This window comes from Eulemur rufifrons, chromosome 23 (genome assembly GCF_041146395.1).
Source record: "Eulemur rufifrons isolate Redbay chromosome 23, OSU_ERuf_1, whole genome shotgun sequence".
In the NCBI taxonomy this organism is placed as follows: Eukaryota; Metazoa; Chordata; class Mammalia; order Primates; family Lemuridae; genus Eulemur; species Eulemur rufifrons.
The window spans coordinates 15851790-15872123 of record NC_091005.1 but is presented as its reverse complement, the minus strand read 5'-3'; the positions used below and the strand labels follow the sequence as shown (position 1 = coordinate 15872123).

At 46.7% G+C, this 20334-nt stretch overlaps 1 protein-coding gene across 2 annotated transcripts in view; it reads left to right on the top strand.

Annotated features, from left to right (window-relative positions):
• IL34 (interleukin 34) overlaps positions 1 to 20334 on the top strand; it is a 53040-nt gene that overhangs the window by 15541 nt on the left and 17165 nt on the right. Inside the window, exon 1 of one of the 2 annotated variants that reach the window (XM_069456349.1) lies at positions 4731 to 4826. The exons of the other annotated variant lie outside the window; for it this stretch is intronic. The gene's annotated coding sequence lies outside the window, so the exon portion shown is untranslated. Of the gene's footprint in view, positions 1 to 4730; positions 4827 to 20334 lie in introns of those variants that run through there. 2 annotated transcript variants of the gene reach the window in all.

The window sequence follows — 20334 nt, the reverse complement described above, 5'->3', positions numbered from 1 at the left end:
AGCCAGAACAGGACAGCCCGCCAGCCAGGCTCCGGGAGGGACAGGGATGTCCCCACCAGCATCCTCAGAAGAGCAAGACTTGAACTCAAAATAAATAAGTGTGAGGCCAAACCTTTGCAGGAAAACGGGCCTTGTGTACCCAAGACTGTCCCCATAGTAGAGACTTACGCAAACCATTTCGACCACACCACGGGCCCCACCCAGTTTAAGGAGGAGTTTCTCAAGCTCCATCCTTCAGATGGGTAAAGTGAGGCCTAGAGAAGGAAATAATTTGCCCTCTAGTCCTAAGTCCTAAGGGCACAGACACCCAGGGTGCTGGGAAACCTGGTTTGGGTCATTTCCCGGCATCCTGTATGTCCCTGCAGGCTGTCCTCTGCATGCCAAAAACTTCAAACAAAGCTGCTCTGTTCCCCAAGAATTCCATTTTCGCCATTGTTCTCCTCTGGGGACATTCCTGAATTAGTGAAAAAGGGACTGGTTCAGCCCAAGTCCCTGGCAGCGGGTCATCTCTGCAGGGTCTAGATTGGGCTGAAAAAGTTGGGGGACAGAAAAGTGTCAGGCAAAGTCTGAGCCGTGCAGAAGCTCCCAGCCTGGCGCTGAGACGAACAGTCTGTGCACAGGACGCTGGGAGCAGGTTAAAGGCAGAGGAGGACCCTGGGTCTGGGGCTCTGCAGGGCGGCTCCCTTGCGGCTGGAGCAAACAGGAGGCCGGCGACCTTCTGTGGCTCTAGGGCCACAGTGAGAGAGCCTGTGTGTATGTGTGTGCTTGTGTGTGCACATATGTGTTTATATGTGTGCACGTGTGTGCGCATATGTGTGTTGGATTCTGCTGGGGGTTGAGGGGGGGGCCTTGCACAGCCAGAGTTAGGCTGGGGCGGGGAGGGGAAGATGTTCTGTTTATGGGATACAGCAGGTGCCAAGGGGCTGAGGCCGGTCGGTCACCACGGAGCGGGTGGGGCTGCAGGGATGAGGAGCTGGCTGCTACCAAAGCATCGCAAGAGCCTCATCCCGTGGGAGGGACGGGCAGTCTGTCCTGTGGGAAGGAGGCTATTCTGAGCCTCCCTGAGGACAGGAGATCCTTTGGGAAGCTCAGAGCGGAAGACCCTTCTCTCTCTCCGCAAATTCAAGTGTCCATTTATGTGTGGGGTTTTCTTTGAGGTTTTATTTTATTTTATTTATTTTTTGTTGTTGTTTGGGAATTGTTTTTTCTTAACCAAATCATTTATTAGTGATCTTTAAAAGCTAATATTTTTTTTTCTGAGTCTGTCTCAGATAAAAGCCTTCAGGATGCAGGGAAGAACCCTGCACCCCGGGGGGGCCTGGCCCCCAGAGCCCGGAGCAGCTGCGGGTGGAGGAAGCGTGGCATGGAGTGCTAGCGGGAGTGGAAGAGGCCCACAGCCAGGCGGGTGTGGCCCCACAGGGACGCAGAAGGACTGGACTGGGGACACGGGCCCTAGGTCTGCCGGGGGACAGGCAGATGGTCGCCTGGGGCCCCCAGCCCACTCTCTGCCCAATTCCCAGCAGGCCCAGGGCCCCTCTGGAGATGCCCAAGCCCTGGACTTCCAGGAGCCCTGGGGGGGACCCTGTGGTGTGGCCCCGACAGAGGCTTCAGAAACTGGGAAGATGAGGAGGAAGGAGAGAAAGAGCGAGGGGTGGAAGAGGCAGAGAGGGAGGGAAGGAGAGAGCGGGGTGGGGGGTGGCCCTCCTGGACCCAGAACTCCATGTGCCTGCGTTTCCGGTACTTGCTGTCACACTGGCCCCGGGCCCTGCCACACGTCACCTTGTGACAAGCCACGGCCCCCCAGGCCACAGCATAGCGCTGACGGTGGAGGAGGGACGAGGCCACCAAAACAGAACCGGCCAGGCCAGGAACTTTCCTTGGGCCGTGGCCTCAGTAAACAGGTTTCAAAACCATCAGTCAGCACTTTGGCTGCAGATCTGCCGCCTGGGTTCCTGGTTCCCAGACTGGGCATCCAGGCTGGAACCCTGCCTGTCCCTGGGCCTCGGGGACTGGGGGGCAGCTCGGGAAGCCAGCTGGTCGAATGGCCTTCCTCCTGGGGCTCTTTTTTGAGTGTTTAAAAAACTTTTTTATTGTGGTAAAATACATATAACATAAAATTTGCCATTTTAATCATTTTTTAAGTGTACAATTCAGTCACATTAGTATATTCACAGTGTTGTGTAACCAACACTACTATCTATTTCCAGCACATTTTCATCATCCCAAACAGAAACTTTACCCATTAAATGATAACTCCCCATTCCTCTCCCTCCCCAGCCCCTGGTAACCTCAATTCTACTTTCTGTCTTCATGAATTTGCCTATTATAGATACTTTAATTTATATGCAATTAATTAAAACAAACAGCTTGTTGAGGTAAAATTGACATGTAATAAACTGCACAAAAGTGCACAGTTTGCTAAATTTTAACACATTGACTGCCACACTAGAAAAAATTTTTTTTTCCTTGGGGCCACAGTGTTTTATTATGAAAATAGAATAAAAACTTTGAAAACAAAACGATCCTTTCTAATTTAATGAAAAATTTGTTATTTTTTATTGTTTTCTGTTCATGAGTTACATGCAACTTGAAAAATAGTTCTCTCAGCTCTCAAGGTAAAGAGATGTGTGAGTTACACATGCTTCACGAGGCCCTGGGCTCAAAACTAGCGTGAGTTAAATACAACTCACATGGCAGTTAATGTGTTAAATGTGCATACCAAACCAAGATAATATGTCAATTACTGCCAAATTTCCTCATGCCCCTATATAATTCCTCCCTCCCCCTCCACCCTCAACCAACCACTAATCTGCTTCCTGTCACTATAGATTAGTTGAATTTTCTAGAGTTTTAGATAATGGAATTATACAGTATGTACTCTTTCTTTTGAGGCTCTGGTTTCTTTCGCTCAGCATAATTAGCTTGAGATTCAGCTATGTTGTGTATGTCAATAGCTGATCCTTTTTTATTGTGGAGTAGTATTTTGTTGTATGGCTATACCATAATTTTTTTTAACCTATTCACCTGCCGATGGACATTTAGGTAGTTTCTAGCTTTGGTGCGAGTACATAGACATAGAATTGATTTTTGCATGTTGATCTAGTGTCCTGCAACCTTGCTGAATTCATTTGTTAGCTTTATAGTTTTAGAGTCTTTAGGATTTTCTGCATAGGTGATCCTATCATCTGGGAATAAAGACGGTTTTACTTTTTCCTTTCTAACATGCACGCCCTTTCCCTCTGTTTTTCTTGTCTGATTGCACAGAGCAGACATCCTACCTGTGCCCGTCTTGGAGGGAAAACATTTGGCCCTTCACCATTTGGCTGCAATGTTTTCACAGATGCCATTTTTCAAGTTGAGGGAGTTCCCTTCTATTCATAATTGGTTGAGAGTTTTTATCAGAAATGGACATTGAATTTTTTTTTATTTTTTTTTTTGAGACAGAGTCTTGCGCTTTTGCCCTGGCTAGAGTGCCGTGGCGTCAGCCTAGCTCACAGCAACCTCAGACTCCTGGGCTTAAGCAATCCTCCTGCCTCAGCCTCCCGAGTAGCTGGGACTACAGGCATGCGCCACCATGCCCGGCTAATTTTTTCTATATATATTTTTAGCTGTCCATACAATTTCTTTCTATTTTTAGTAGAGAAGGGGTGTCGCTCTTGCACAGGCTGACCTCAAGTGATCCTCCGGCCTCGGCCTCCCAGAGTGCTAGGATTACAGGCGTGAGCCACCGTGCCCAGCCGGATGTTGGATTTTGTCAGACTTTTTGTGCATCTACTGAAATGACCATATGGTTTTTCTTTTTTTACTTTGTCAACATGGTGAATTACAATGTTTGATTTTCAAATATGAAGCCAAGCCTTCATTCCCGGGAGTGCATGTGGATTAGATTAGCATGTGGGGAGCCAGGTGTTTCCAGTGCAGCCGGGGTCTGGTTGCCCAATAGATAAGACCCGGCTTTGGACCAGTCATTTGGCGGCTAGAGGGAGGAGGCAAAGGTCAAGGGTGGGGAGAGCGTGGACTTCTGCCTGCCAGGCCCTGCGTAGTCCCGACGAACTGACCCAGGTGGGCCTCGGGCCTACAGGTGGTCACTGCCCAGCCCTCGCGCCTCCCGGAGCCTTAGTCTCCGCCTCTGGGAAATGGAGCCGGTGGTGTCCGGTTGGAGGGCTTGGGCAGCCAGGAGAGTGGGGCGTGGGCCAGTGGCGCCCCCAGGAGGGGACCCCAAGTGCTGGGGGCTGCCCACGAGGCCAGAGGCGCCTGCAGACCTGGTTGGAATCGCGCTTCCTCTCTCTGTAAAACCGAGGTAATGACTCCTTCCTCCCAGGGCTGCGGTGTGAAATGGACCCGTGGAGACAAACCACCTACAGAGGAAGGTGCAAACGCCAGGCACCGGTTGGAACCCGAATGCCGCAGCTCAGTAGCTGTGCGCCCTCCGGCCAGGGCCTTCACCTCTCAGCCTTAATCTCCTGGTTTGTAAATGGAGATGATGATACCTGGAGATGTGGCCACAATGACAACTTGGTGTCGCGGCACAGAGCAAGCGAGCAAGGGCATGTCAAGTGCATGGCACCTGGGAAGTTCGGGGAGATGCTGGGGGACAGGTAGGCTCCTGGTGACAGGGTGAGACTGACCCTGCCCCGCTTTCAGTTCGCAGGGGTGTGTGTCTGAGTGTGCTGCCCCCAGGCCTGACGCTCCCGGCCACCCCGTGAGGCTGGTGTGATCACTGCGCCCTCTCAGGCGCCAGCGGAGACGGGGAGGCTGAGACCCAGAGCCGGATTGGAACCCAGGTGCCCTGGACACTTGACAGGTCGGCACCTTCCATATATAATGTGAGTTTCTCTCCCGGCGATGCCAACCCTGACGCCCAGTCGAGGTGTTGGGGCTGAGCGAGGGGCCGGGAGGAGAGGGAGGAATCGAACAGCTGAGGAACTTCTTGGTGGCTTCTCCCCTCCACCCCCGGCATGGCCCGTGCCCCGTTTTATTCCGGCTCCCGGGGATGCCAAACCTTTAGCTGACCTAGTTCTCCTCCTCCGTTGGAATTTCGGCATCTGGCCCGAATGTCCGGCTCATTCACTCAGATGTCATGGAGTTTCCTACATGCCGAGCCAGTGCCAGGTGCTGGGGCCACCGTGGTGAGACCAGAGCCAGGCTCTGTCCCTGCGAAGGCCACTCCCGTGGGGAGACACACGGCACAAGTGGGCACAGTTACCACAACGTCGGAGTGGCCAGTGCCGTGCAGAAAGTGCCGCAGGGGATGTGACAGGGAACGGCCTGGGTGGTCAGAGAAGGAACCTCTGTGGAGGGGAGGTTTGAGTTGACGAGAAGGAGCCAGCTGGGCAAAAATCTATTGTGGAACATTCTAGGCAGAGGGAAGGCAAAGTCCTCAAGGAGCAGTCAGTGCAGGGACAGCGGGTGGGGCTGGGAGGGGCCCATTCACAGCCTGCCGGGAAGCCGTGGGGAGCAGCTAGGGTTTATTCTAAGTGCAGATTCCAAGATTCTTCTGGAAATGAAAAAATGCTTTATTCTTCCTTTCCCTTCTGTCTTTTGTGATTTTGGGGACTCCTTGCTTAGAAACACATTTGAGAGGCTCTCAGAACTAGGAGGAGCCCGGTGCTCTGGCTCACACCCATAATCCCAGTGGCTCGGGAGGCAGGAGGGTCGCTTGAGGCCAGAAGTTCGAGACCAGCCTGGGCGACATAGCAATATTCCCATCTCTACAAAAAATGAAAAAACTAGCTGGGCATGGTGGTGGGTGTCTGTAATCCCAGCTACTCGGGAGGCTGAGGCAGGAGGGTCGCTTGAGCCCAGGAGTTGGAGGCTGCAGTGAGCTATGATGACGCCACGGCACTCCAGCCTGGGAGGCACAATGAGATCCCCGTGTTGTAGCCACTTCATAGTTGCTGTGAATTAGCAAGGGCTGCAACAAACAGCAGACTCCACGTCCTTCTCCGAGCCCCTTGGTGGAGATACTTGGGAGGTCAAACCACTCCACGCCCCCAGGGATCACTGATTGAATTAGGGTGGCGCAGCTGGGCCTCTTTGCCTCAAGGTGGGACAACTTAGTTGATTTAAACAGAGCCCTCCCCCATTCTGCTTTCCTCGCCCCTCACTGGTTTCTCCTGAGGTCCTCCCTTCACTAATCACGTGAAGCCAAACCCCCGTGGCAGGGTCTGCTTCCGGGCCCACCTGCCACGGTCTAGAAATTGGAGTTCTGGGGTCAAAGAACCAGGTGATTCCCTTACGGTTGTTGCCTGCAGCTCTGAGAGTCAATAAAACTGTGTGATTTACTCAAGTCACACACCAAGTAAATGGCAGAGCCAGGCCCACCGGCCATTCGCAGCCTGAAGGCAGCAGCGACAGGAAGGTGAGGGTTGGGGTCCCGCTGGTGACTGTGGTGCAGAGGGCCAGGCCCAAGCTATGATTTCCCAAAAGCTGTGCTCCTCGATCAAGCTCCGGATCTCTCAGGTAAGGCCTCTTCTGCCTTAATTATCCAGAGACTTTAGTTTCCTTAATTCCACTTTTTTCCCTCTGTAGTAGAATAATTCACACTAAAGTGTGAAAGATTGTCAGTGCAGAACTCTCCCAGAGAAAATGCATCCTGAAAAGAAGATGGTTGTTAACCCACATAAATCTCTAACTGGATGGACTTTTTGACAAGGGGAGAAAGTGAGTTGGAAAAAATGCACCCAGTGCGAATCTGGCGATCTGAAGGCTCCCCCACCCCCATTTCTGCTTCTCTCTGTAGTCCGGCGTAGGTGTTGGGAAATGCTGGGTGTCTTCCGCAGAGCCTGTCCAAGGTGTGAGTCACTGGAAGAGCAGGTGACTCAACTAAGGACATTTTGCCAAAAGTACAATTGTGAAGAGAAGAGACTGGTGGTTTGAACTAAGCTCCCTGGTAGATGGTTTATTGCTCAGAAGAGCAGAGGTCTGATTCAGAAAATCTCCACGCCGGTTTCTAAAGGATTGGCTTCGCTTGTAGGCCAGGCAGGTTTGTGGCCTGGGGACGCTGGGGATGGATAGGGAGGGACTCCCGAGGGACAGCTGCCACCCTGGACGGGGCCTTCCCTGGTCTCTGCCCTTGCTGTCCATGTGGCCTTGGATGAGTCTTTTACCTTTTCCAAGGCACAGTTTCCTCATCTGTGAAGCGGCTGGAGTTGCATATTCCAGAACTTGTTATTCACAGTGTGGTCTGCAGACCGGCAGCATCTGCAACACCTGGGAGCACATTAGAAATGCAGAATCCCAGGCCTCGCCCCAGACCTTCTGAATCAGAATCTGTATTTCAGCAAGATTCCAGGTGACTTGTTCGCACATCAGTTTGAGGAGCCCTGCTCTGGACCAGGCTGCTCAAACACGGTCCTTCCCCCAGCTGCGTCAATATCGCCCGAGAGAGCAAGTGTGTTTGAAATGCAAGTTTACAGGCCCTGGACCTACTGAATCGCATCTCTGAGGGTGGGGTCTGGTAGCTTGTGGGTTTTTGTAGTTTTTGTTGTTTTTCTGAGATAGGGTCTTGCTCTGTCGCCGGGGCTCGAGTGCTGTCTCGCTATCATAGCTCACTGCATCCTCAAACTCCTGGGCTCAAGGGATACTCCTGGCTCAGCCTCCCAAGTAGCTGGGACTACAGGCGTGCACCACCATGCCCGGCTAATTTTTAAATTTTTTTTGTAGAGATGGCATCTCACTTTGTTTCCTAGGCTGGTGTCAAATATCTGGCCTCAAGCGATCCTCCCAAAGCATGCTGGGGTTGCAGGTGTGTGAGCCACCGCGCCTAGCCGGAGCCCGTGTCTCAGCCTCTCCAGGTGGTGGTTAAAGACGCTGAGGTTTGAGAAGCGTGGAAGCTAAGATCTTCCATTGACCGCAGCTGCTGTGTAGCCGTCAAGCGGCCGTTGTATGCAGGGCTTGTTTTGTGCTGCTTTTGGAAACTCTAAAAACACCTGCGCTTCACAGCAATTCTGTGATGTTCTGTTCTTATTTTTGCTCTGCCAAAGACAAAAGTGGGGTTTAAGGGAGGTTAAGCAAATTGCCCAGTCTCTTTCTTTTTTTAAATGTTTAATTATTCTGGGTACATAATAGTTGTATATTCACTCTTTATCTCATGGTGTATTGCAGTAACAATATTGACACAAGATGTTTCTGGCAAGCGTCAGCTGACATTATGAGCAATAAAATTTCTCATAAGGATTTATTACCTGATTATAAATGACAGAGGCTGTGTTGGAACAGGAGCTGGGGTAGATCTTGTAGGTCTTGTTCTTGTTCAAGGCTTAGGAGCTTGTGATTGCAACTCCTCTTTTACTGATCAGTAATTTTTTTCTTTTCTTTTTTTTTTTTTTTTTGAGACAGAGTCTCACTCTGTTGCCCAGGCTAGGGTGCCGTGGCATCAGCCTAGCTCACAGCAACTTCAAACTCCTGGGCTCAAGCGATCCTTCTGCCTCAGCCTCCTGAGTAGCTGGGACTACAGGCATGCACCACCATGCCCAGCTAATTTTTTCTATATATATTTTTAGTTGTCCAGATAATTTCTGTTTTTTTTTTTTTTTTTAGTAGAGACGGGATGTCGCTCTTGCTCAGGCTGGTCTCAAACACCTGAGCTCAAATGATCCGCCCGTCTCGGCCTCCCAGAGTGCTAGGATTACAGGCTTGAGCCACCATGCCTGGCCAAGCATCTTTTTTTAAAGATGCTCTGACAGGTTTCTGAGTTGCCAATCTTTCACATTTTAGAGTAAATTAATACAGTCTCGTTATGCAAATATATATGCATTGTCACCTCTGCTGAACACAGTTTACAAAATAGATGACATGCTGTTCTGGGCTCGTTTCACTGAAGATACCACACTGTACTCAGGTTTTTTCAATCTGCTATCACAGCTATTGCTGAGATGGCTAACCTTGTACAGGTGGCGTGTTACATACGCAGAATAAATTCCCAGAAGCTGGATTGTTAGGTATCTGTGTTTGTAGTTTGGAGAGAGACTGCCAGTTTGCTCTCCATAAGGTTAGTACCAGTTTGTATTTCCATCAGCTTTGGATGAAAAATTACTGTTTTTCCACGTCATTGCCAACCCATTAAATTGTCAGATCAGGCCAGGCGCGGTGGCTCACGCCTGTAATCCTAGCACTCTGGGAGGCCGAGGCGAGTGGATCGTTTGAGCTCGGGAGTTTGAGACCAGCCTGAGCAAGAGCGAGACCCCCCGTCTCTACTAAAAATAGAAAGAAATGATCTGGACAGCTAAACATATATATATAAAAAAATTAGCCGGGCATGGTGGCGCATGCCTGTAGTCCCAGCTACTCAGAAGGCAGACGCAGAAGGATTGCTTGAGCCCAGGAGTTTGAGGTTGCTGTGAGCTAGGCTGACGCCACGGCACTCTAGCCTGGGCAACAGAGTGAGACTCTGTCTCAAAAAAAAAAAAAAAAAAAAATTGTCAGATCATTGGATGTTTACCAATCTGATAGGTGAAAAACAGTAACCCAGTGTGGTCTTAATTTAAATTTGTTATGAAAAGTTTAAAGTTTATAATATGTTTAAGGACTGTTTGTATTTCTCTCTGACTGTCTTACTCATATTATTTGCTTCTTTTAAAGGTTAAATTATTGGCTTTTTCTTTCTTTCTACAAGCTGTTTATATATTAGGGAGATTAGTCTTTTGCCTTTGATACAAGTTGCATTCGGTTTAGTGTTTCTCTTTTATTTCGTTGGTTTTTGTTTGTTTGGTATGCACAAGTTTTTAATTTTATGCAAGTTTGTCAGTCTTCTGTGGCTTCTGAATATTGAATCATAGGGACAAAAACCTTCCCACTTTAAGGTAGCAGGATGTGTTCTATGTTTCCCTCTATTACTTTACATTCAAATTTTGATCCCTTTGGAATTTATCCTGATACATGCTCCAACCATATTTTTTTCCCAGATGACTATCTTTTCCCTGCTAAATTGAGAAGCTATTTTATCACAAGCTGTTTGTCACAAGCTCTCTCCCCATATGTATTTGGGTCTGTTTCAGAACCTAGGACTCTTTTCTATTGGTTTCTGTGTTTATTCATGTTCATTGAAGTTCCCACTGTTGTGTTTATTAATATTTATAATATTTAAAAAATATATTTAGTATGTGGAAGGAATGCTGCTCTTATTTTTTCAGCCCTTTCAAGCTATTCTTATGTATTTTTTTCATTTGAGCTTTAAAACCTCATGTCTGATTACACCAACACACATGCTGGTGTTTTTATTGGATTTGCTTTAATAAAAACTGAAGTGTAATACACATACAGAAACATGAATAAATTATAAGTGTACAGCTTGGTGAGTTATCACAAAGTGAACACACTCTTGTAACTGTTACCTAGATTTGGAAATAGAACATTACCAGCATGTAGAAGCCCCTCTCAGACCCCCAAACAGTCACTATCCCACCCTCCTTCTGAAAGATAATTATCTTCCTTTAATTTCTTCATAGATTGGTTTTGCTATGCTTTGTTTTTAAAAAAACAAACTTTGTATACATGCGTTCTTTTGTATAGAAATGTATGCCCATGGACATTTCTGTTTGATACTTAGAGAAATTGGTGGGCCATGGGATATGCATATATTCGACTTCAGAAAATACTGCCCATCTGTCTTCCAAATAGACACGTAACAATGTACTCTCATTCTAGAAATGTCTGACAATTCTGTTTATATCCTTACAACACTTGGATTTGTTGATCTTTTTCTTTTTTTTTTTTTTTTTTTTTTTTTTTTTAGTGTTTTTTTTTTTTTTTTTTTTTTTTTGAGACAGAGTCTCACTCTGTTGCCCAGGCTAGAGTGAGTGCCGTGGCGTCAGCCTAGCTCACAGCAACCTCAAACTCCTGAGCTCAAGCGATCCTCCTGTCTCAGCCTCCCGAGTAGCTGGGACCACAGGCATGCACCACCATGCCCGGCCAATTTTTTTCTGTATATATTTTTAGCTGTCCATATAATTTCTTTCTATTTTTAGTAGAGGTGGGGTCTCGCTCTTGCTCAGGCTGGTCTCGAACTCCTGAGCTCAAATGATCCGCCCACCTCGGCCTCCCAGAGTGCTAGGATTACAGGCGTGAGCCACCGCGCCCGGCCGATCTTTTTCATTTTAGTCATTCCGGTGTGTGCATAGTGGTATTGTGGTTTGTTTTTTTTTTTTTTTTTTTTTGAGACAGAGTCTCACGCTCTTGCCTAGGCTAGAGTGCCATGGCATCAGCCTTGGTCACAGCAACCTCAGACTCCTGCCTCAGCCTTCCGAGTAGCTGGGACTACAGGCATGTGCCACCATGCCCGGCTAATTTTTTCTATATATATTTTTAGTTGTCCAGATAATTTTTTTCTATTTTTAGTAGAGACAGGGTCTCGCTCTTGCTCAGACTGGTCTCGAACTCCTGAGCTCAAATGATCCGCTTGCCTCAGCCTCCCAGAGTGCTAGGATTACAGGCATGAGCCACTGTGATTTTCACTTCTTTAATGGCTAATGAGGTTAAATACCTTTCCTATATGTTCGTCAACCTTTTAAATATCATTTTTTGTTTAACGCATTGGGATTGCTTTAAATTTATGTTAACTTAGGAGAATGGAATATTTATGATGATAAATCTTCGTGTCCAAGAACATAATATATCTTTCCATTTGTTTAAATCTTCTGTGTCCTTTAGTATTGATTAGTGTTTTAGTGTATATCTTGCATATTTCTTGATACATTTATTTCTAGGTATTTTATCTTTTTTGTGGCTATTGTAAGTGGAGTCTTTTCTAACTGGCTATTGTTTATAGTAGCTTGTTGTTATGTTGGATGTTGTAGGGTTATATCAGATCATCTGTAAATGGAAATAATTTTACTTCCTCCTATTCAATTCTTTTATCTCTAATTTCTTTTGCTTGTGTCATTGCATCGGATAGGACCTCCTGTACAAAGGCAGTGAGCACACTCGTATTGTTCTTGTCTTTAGTGGGAATGCTTCCGGTGATTCCAAGTTAAGCAAAATGCTGGTCTTCATCTGAGATTGATATATTTTATCATGTGAAGGAATTATCCGTCAATTCCCACCTTAATGGATTTTTATCAGGAAAGAGTGTTGAATTTTGTCAAATGCTTATTCAGCATTTATGGATCTCCTAGGATCTGTTACGATCACCCCTTGGTATCCTCAAGGCATTGGTTCCAGGACCCCCCATGGATACCAAAATCCGAGGACGCTCAAGTCCCTTACATATTATAAAATGATGTAGTGTTTGCATATAACCTACGCACATCCTCCTGTATACTTTAAATCATCTCTAAATTACTAACACCTAATACAGTGTAATGTAGATGCTGTGTAAATAGTTGTTACAGTGTATCGTTTGGGGCATAACAAGAAAAAAAGTCTGTACGTGCTCAGTACAGACTTGATCACAGGCCCAGCTACAGTTTCGATCTGTGGTTGATTGGATCTGCAGGTGCGGAATCCGAGGATACAGAGGGCTGACTGTGTAGTGTTACATAAAGTAGTTTTCTGATATTGAACCATCCTTGCAGTCTTGGAAGTATACGTCATCTGGGGACATGGACAGAGCCAGTACCTACAGGCTTCATTCTCCTTTCCTGACGTGAGGAAGCATTGGTTTGATTCTCTTCCAGGAAACCCAGCTCAAACTCCTTCATGGTGTGATTGGGCAATGGGAAGTGGGGTTTCCCACCGAGTTAAGAAAAAACTGCATGTTTCTGATCTAAGCCTTTTCCAGTTTAGCTCTGTTATTGTTTTTGTTAACTTAAAACATATTAAAACCTCAAAAAATAAAACCAAAGAATCTTTATCCTGTTACATTCAGTTTTGTTTATGTAATGTTTTGGCAGATGTCCCAGTGGCCTTTTTAGAGTCTCTGGGCTATTATAAAACTTAATTTGGGACTCACTGCCCTAGTGTTTCTCAAGAAGGGGAAAAAAAAAAATAGTTAAAAGGGCCTGGGTCATTAACAAAGAAACACCCTTGGGTTCTTGGTCACCAGAGGGTGTGGTGCCCAGTCCAGATAAGCAGGTGTCCATGTGGCAGAGAAGCCCTGTGGTTACAACAGTGGTCTCTGGGCCAGATAGGGCTGAACTCCCTACTCTGCAGTTAGTGCTGTGTGACTTCAGATAAGTTACCTCACCCCTCTGGTCTGGTCCTCAGATTCCTCATCAGTAGGAGAAGATAATAATAGTTCCCAGCTGCCAGCCTTGTAAGAATTCAATGAGTTAATATATGGAAAGTTCCTTGGTACATAGTTCGCATCAAATAAATGTAGGGGAGCCTTCATGGGGATTAGGACATCCAGTAAGGATTGGGCCAGGTAGTCTCTGTATTCAGGGTTCATTCCTGACCTTCACTGACCCTAATCCTTGTGCAGATACCTGCAGGGGGTGCTTGGACCAATGATGGGTCAGTTCTCCAGGGTGGGGGCTTCTACCATGAAGGAAAATAATGAAAAAGTTTTTTAAAAATCTCCTTTTCTAAGTGTCTGGGCTACAGAAAGCAAAGGAATGGAACTGAAAACCCCTCTGGGTTGGCATTTCAGATAATGCATTGTGGGTTCATGGGGAGAAGAGGGGGGCTGATGCTCTTGGTGCCTGTTGGCGGCTGTTCTGTGGCCTTTGATTCCGAGGGTTGCAGCTCCCTCAGAAGTGGGCCAGTTTGCTTTTGAATGGTGCATTTGCAGAGTGGGTCTCTTGGGCAGTGCTGCCCGTAGACCACAAGGTGTTGATGTTTGAGAGGGTGAAGGGGGCATTTTTGCTGTGGGCAGAAGGGACAATTTTGCATGGTGGGCGAAGAGCCACCGGGATGGGGCCGGCTGGGCAGTGCCTGAGCACTCTGAGCAGCCTTGGGCTGGTTCCTCTAGAGGTTCTGTCTCCTGAGCCAGGTTGGAGCCTTCACACCAACTTGTTGGTTCCAATGACCGTTTTTCTATTGTTCAAATTGGAGTATAACTTAAAATGCACAGATCCTACATGTTCAGTTTGGTGGTCTGTTAGTTTCCTAGGGCTTCCGTAACAAAGTACTGGAAACGTGGCTGAAAACAACAGAGGTGTGTTCTCTCTTAGATCCGGAGCCTAGAAATCCAAGGTCAAGGTGTCGGCAAGGCCATGAGCTCTTTGAAGGCTCTAGGGGAGCATCTTGTTTGCCTGTTGCTTCTAGCTTTGCGTGCTTGCGTTCTGTCATGGGTGCTCCTTGGCTTGTGGACGTACCAGTCCAATCTCTGTCTCAGTCATCAGATGGTCTCCCCCTGTGTGTCTTTGTTTTCTCTTCTCGGAAGGACGCCAGTCATTGGGTTAAGATCTCCCCTAATCTGGTATGACCTCACTCTTATTTAACTAACTATATCTGCAAAGACTCTTTTTCCAAATAAGGTCATATTCTGTGATAGACGTAATTGGGGCGGGGGTACTATTCAACCCAGGACAGATGTTTTTGGACACTTGTGTATACCCATGACCACCACTCCAGTCAAGAGACAGAACATTTCCAATTCCCCGGCAAGTTCCCCTCCTGCCCCTTTCTAGTCAATTCCCGATCACCACCGCCCACCCTAGACGACCACAGTTCTGATTCCTGTCTCGTAGATGAGTCCTTGCATTCCAGTGGATGCAATTACGCAGTGTGTGCTCTTTTGTGCCTGGCCGCTTCTGTGCAAAATAACGTTTTTGAGATTCAGCCACGCTACCACGCCAATCAATAGTTTGATCAATTACTGCTGCGTAATATTCCTCTGTGTGATTATAGCACAGTTTGTACATCCGGTCTTCTGTTGGTGGGTATTTGGATTGTTTTCAGTTTCTGGAGTTGCGTGTTATTCATGATACGGGTATAGCAGCCGTGCACGCTCCTGGTCGTTGTATTTGTGGACATATGGTTTGATTTTCCTAGGCTAGATACTAGGAGTGGGATTGCTGGGTCCTAGGGCGGGTGTACACTTAGCTGCTTTAGAATTGCCAGTCTTTCCCAGTGTGATTGTACCAAATTATGCTCCCAAGGGCAGTGTGGAGGGTTCCAGTTGCTTCACATCCTTATGAACTCAGATGGCTATTTTCCTGGGGATCGTTATTTCCTTTGATCCGTGGAGAGGATAAGCCCTCTGCAGAGGTTTCCGTCCACAGAGCTCGCAAGCTAAACACCCTCCAGCTACTGACTTCGACTCCACTCTTTGTTTTGGTTTCCTTTTTATCCTGCTGCTCTTGGGAAGCTTTCGACACAAAGGCCTGCTGGAGTCCCTTTGTCTGCCGTCCCCTTTGTCAGAGGACAGCACCCTGATGACCCTCCCACTCCATTCTTCTCTCTAGTCTCCCTGCTAGTCAGGTCCGATGTTGGAGTTCAGAAGTTGGAGCGCTTTAGAAAGACAACAGCAGCTCCCTCGAAGCAGGAGCTGTTTAGAATGTTCAAGGGTCGCAGTAACCAGTCCCACACTGGGTGAGTTGGTTTCTTCTTTCCTTCCATCCCTCCTTTGCTTCCTTCTTTCCTTTTTCACAAGCAAGTATTTTCCTCATCGATCTCTCTTGATGGTACAAAAGCAATAGCAGTAAAGGCAGTAATTCAAAATTAAAAGAAGAAGCTTAAGTTTTCTAAAACCCATTTTACTGTTATCAGTAACAGTGAATACTACCCAGGTAGCGTGTCCTGTGCGCCAGCTCATGTTCCGGACTTTCTGTACATAGAAGCCCAGTACATCCTTCCAAAGCCCCTTGAGGTCACAATCCTGTATCGAGCCCATTTTACAGATGAGGAGCCTGAAGCAGGAAGAAGGTCCTCACCTTGTCCAAGGCCAGATGAAGCCAGAATTTGAGCCCAGGCAGCCCAGCCTCAGAGACTGTATCTTAGACTCTCCACATTTTCCCTTAGGGTCATTCACATTTTAGAAATGTAACCACATTTATTTAAAACGGATTGCCATCATCTTGGTGTTTTAGGAAAAAAAAAAAATAAAAAGGAAACTTTACATCATTACCATAAATGGAAGATCCATCCTACTTTCCACATATAGATGCTAACCATAAAAACGAATATTCTGGTAAGGACATAACATTATCCTAAATAGCACCTGTTGCTCCTGCCCCAATTTTTAAAATGGTTTGTTCTTGTGGTGTCATACCTAAGAAAATTTTGCCCAACTCAAAGGCACAAAGATTTTTTGAGACAGGGTCTCATTTTCTTGCCCGGGCTAGAGTACAGTGGTGTCATCACAGCTCACTGTAGTCTCATACTCCTGGGCTTCAGTGATCCTCCCACCTCAGCCTCCCAAGTAGCTGGGACTACAGCTGCTTTTTTCTGTAGAGACGAGGTCTTGCTATGTTGTCCAGGCTGGTTTTGAACTCCTGATCTCAAGCGATCCTCCTGCCCCCAAAGTGCTGGGATTATAACTGTGAGCCACCATGTCCAGCCTCTTCTAGAAGTTTTGCAGTTTAGGTTTTACAGTAAAGTCGATGATGCATGTCAAGTTAATTTTTGTATGTGGTGTGGGGTAAGGATGACATTAAATTTTTTATATATATTTTTTTCACTGAATACATATCTGTGAAAAAAATTCATGTGCGTGCACACACACACACACACACACACCCAGTAGTTTCCACGGTATTGATCGGGAAGCCTCGTTCCACCGTCTTTCCCAAGTCTGACTTTTCTCAGGGACTGGGAGGATTGATTCTCACAGTTGCCACAAGGAGAAAAAGGTATAATCATTTTGCTACACTGTTTGTAAAGCAATTGGCGAGTGGTCAGCACTCAATAAATACCAGTTAGTTCTCAGATTTTGCTAACTGCTTTTTTGTGGTTTGGCATTTAGGTTGTTTCCAGTTTTTTTTTTTTTTTTTTCCTTCAAGTGTAAACAGCAATGCAGTGGATATTCTAGGCATACAGCTTTTTTTCTTAAAATTATTTTAGGGTGTGTTTCTGGATCTTTCTCCATACTACAAATTAGTGTTAAAAGGGTTTGAATCTGTACACTCTGCCAGAAGCCATGGGGTGCTTTTAAATTAGCTCTGCTTCCAACCAGAGAGCTCCCTGGGAGGTTCAAGAACTAAAGTCATTGCCTTCCCTGGGGACACTTTCCTGTCCCCTGACCCCCTGTGACCCCTGACCCCTGATCAGAGGGTTCCCATCCTCCGTACACTGCACATCCTTTCCCATGATGCTGTTTTCTACTCATTTATTTACCTTTTAGCCTCCCCCATTGGCCTGTGTCTCTCTTACTGGAATCATGACTTATGAGTTCCCAGCGCGGTGCCTGCACACAGTAGGTGCTTAATAAATACTGACTGTAAGGACAGTGTCCAATGCAGCTTCATTAGTACTGCTGCCGGGCCTGTGGACTTCTTGGAGAAGAGCTTTCAGATAACAGCATTTGTTTAGCACTGTGGCTGGGGTCACCCTTGGGTTCCATGTCATCTCGTCATTGAGACGGTTTTCTCTAAGTGTGGCTCCTGGACCATGGTTGATGTGGGTGGTGTTATATGGTACCCGGATCCTGCAGTCAATGACATTGAATTCCAAAGTGAGGAAATTGCTTTCCAGTTCTTTCTCAACCTTTCTTATTTCTCTAGGACAGGGTTTCTCAACTTTGGCACTGTTGACATTTGGGGCCAGAAAATTCTTTGTGGTGGCGGAGCGGAGAGGGGGAGCTGTCCTATGCATTGTAGGGTGTTCAGCAGCACCCCTGACCTCTACCCTCTAGATGCCAGAAACACCCCCACCCCCAGTTGTGGCAACCAAAAATATCTCCAAACGTTGCCAAATGTCCCCGAGGGGCCCAAATCACCCGGTGTTGAGAATTACTGATCTAGGAGAAAGACTCAGCCTGTTGCTAATACATTTTAAACACCTCTTTTAACCCTTGCCAATCTCTTTTTTCCAAAAAGAGAGAGCAGGTCCCTGGCTCAGAGCCTTTAGCAGGCAAAGCTCTCTCGCCAGGATTTAATAACACTGCTTTGTTTTCCTTGAAATTACCTTCTCATCTGGACAAGTTTTCTATGAAAGTGTTAGAAAGTTTTCTTTACAAATAAATTTAAGTAAAAAGAGTGAATGAATACAGAGCAATCCATCTCAGTATAGGTACAACCCAACAGTTGACTCTAAGGTAGGAGATGCTGAGTAAGGCACCTTCTTGTTTTGGTGATTCTGTCACCTGTAGCCCTGCGGTGGATTTTAATGTTTTGTTTCACCTGAGATAACGCTCCAGCTTGGGAAATGCCCCGGGGAGGTGGCATCGCACCAAGCTTCCCAAATGTGCTGACGCTGATCAGAGATAGGTGGCACCCACAGAAGTGTACATCCTGCTTCAGGTGTTTGGATCCAGGGGTGTACTTGATAAGCATCACTCAGATGCCTTTGGGTCCTGCGGGCGAAGGCAGTGCATCCGGGACCCAGCCAATCCTGTGTGAGAAGCAGGCATTTGAGAGCAAATCTCACGGACCTGGAGATGATCTGATTTCACAGACCTTGTGTAGGAGGAGCAGTATTTCTTCTGTATCAGACATCTTGGCAAAGCTGTTGATAGGCTACTGGCTCTGCTTGCCTCTCGGGCAAAGACTTGATCAGGGCTGGGCGAGGTAGGTCACGCCTGCGAACCTAGCACTTTGGGAGGATCGCTCGAGCTTGGGAGTTCAAGACCAGCCTGGACAAGAAGAGCAAGACCCCGCGTCTCCTAAAAAGTAGGAAATAATTAGCTGGACGTGGCGGCGTGTGCTTGTAGTCCCAGCTACTTGGGAGGTGAGGCAGGAGGATCGCTTGAGCCCAGGAAGTGGAGATTGATGCCACGGTACTCCAGCTGGGGCAACAGAGCGAGATTCTGTCCCTCCTGCCCCTTCAAAAAAGACTTTATCAGAAAGCAGGATAAGTTACAAAAATGTTCTTGAGCAAGGAGTGATTGAATCGGGCAGCACTCAGTACCACAAGAGGTAACAGAGAACTTGTGTGTAGCTGTGTGGACAGCAAACTTGCACAGGCTGAAACAGAAGGAAGACAGAGGAAGTATGTTTGATTGGTTAGAGTCAAAAGACCCTAGTTAGAGGTTAGTGGGCGATTTCTGATTGGTAGAGTCTCTAGTTAGAGATTAGTTGGTGGTTTTGATTAGTAAAGTCTCTAGTTTCGTTATACTGTTTACAGTGGGCTTCAGTTTGCTTCTGTAGGAACTCGAAGCACTAGAGCCACAGCAGCCTAATGGCATCCCAATTTTTTAAAAATTTATTTTTTAATGTTTTGTAGAGATGGGGTCTTGCTATGTTGCCCAGTCTGGTCTCGAACTCCTAACCTCAAGTGATCCTCCTGCCTGTACACTTAAAGAGTGATATTTACATCAATTATACTTCAATAAGCCTGATTTTTATAAATATAACTTGATGGCTGGTGTGGTGGCTCATTTCTGTAATTCTAGCATTTGGGAGGCTGAGGCGGCAAGATTGCTTCAGCCCAGGAGTTGGAGGTTGAAGGGAGCTAGGATGATGCCACTGCACTCTAGCCCAGGTGACAGAGCAAGACCCTGGCTCAAAAAAAAAATACAAATGGCCAATAAGCACATGATGGTCAACCACCATTAGTTGTCATGGAAATGCAAATCAAAACCACAGTGGGATACCACTCCATACCAACTAGGATGGCCATAATCAAAAACGCAGATAATAGCAAGTGTTGAGGAGGAAGTGGAGAAATTGGAACTCGCGTGCTCTGCTGGTGAGAATGCATAGCTGCTTTGGACAGCGGCCTGGCGGTTCCTCAAAAAGTTAAACATAGAGTTACCATAAGACTCAGCAATTCCAGTCCTAGGTATGTACCCAAGAGAGTTGAAAACATATGTCCAGGCTGAGCACAGTGGCTCACACCTGTAATCCTAGCGTTTTGAGAGGCTGAGGCAGGAAGATTGCCTGAGCCCAGGAGTCCAGTTTACAGAAAGCTATGATTATGCCAGACCCTGTCTCAAAAATAAATACATACAATAAAATGTATGTGCACACAAAAACTTTTGCATGAATGTTCATAGCAGTATTACTCAAAATAGCCAAACAGTGAAAACCACTGAAATAAATGTTCATGAACTGATAAAATGCTAAGAAAACGTGGTACATTAATGCAATGGAGTACTATTTGACAATAACAAGAATGAAGTATGGATATGCACTGTGTGATGCATGCAATGTTTTAGTTTGCTTGGGCTGCCATGATAAAACACCACAGATTGGGTGGCTTAAACAACAGAAATTTGTTTTCTCACGGTTCTGGAAGTAGATCAGGGTGCCAGCATCGTTGGTTTCTGGTGAGGGCTCTCCCCATGGGTTGCAGATGGCCACCTTCTCACTGTGTGCGCGTGTGACCTCTTCTTTGTGTGAGCACAGGAGACAG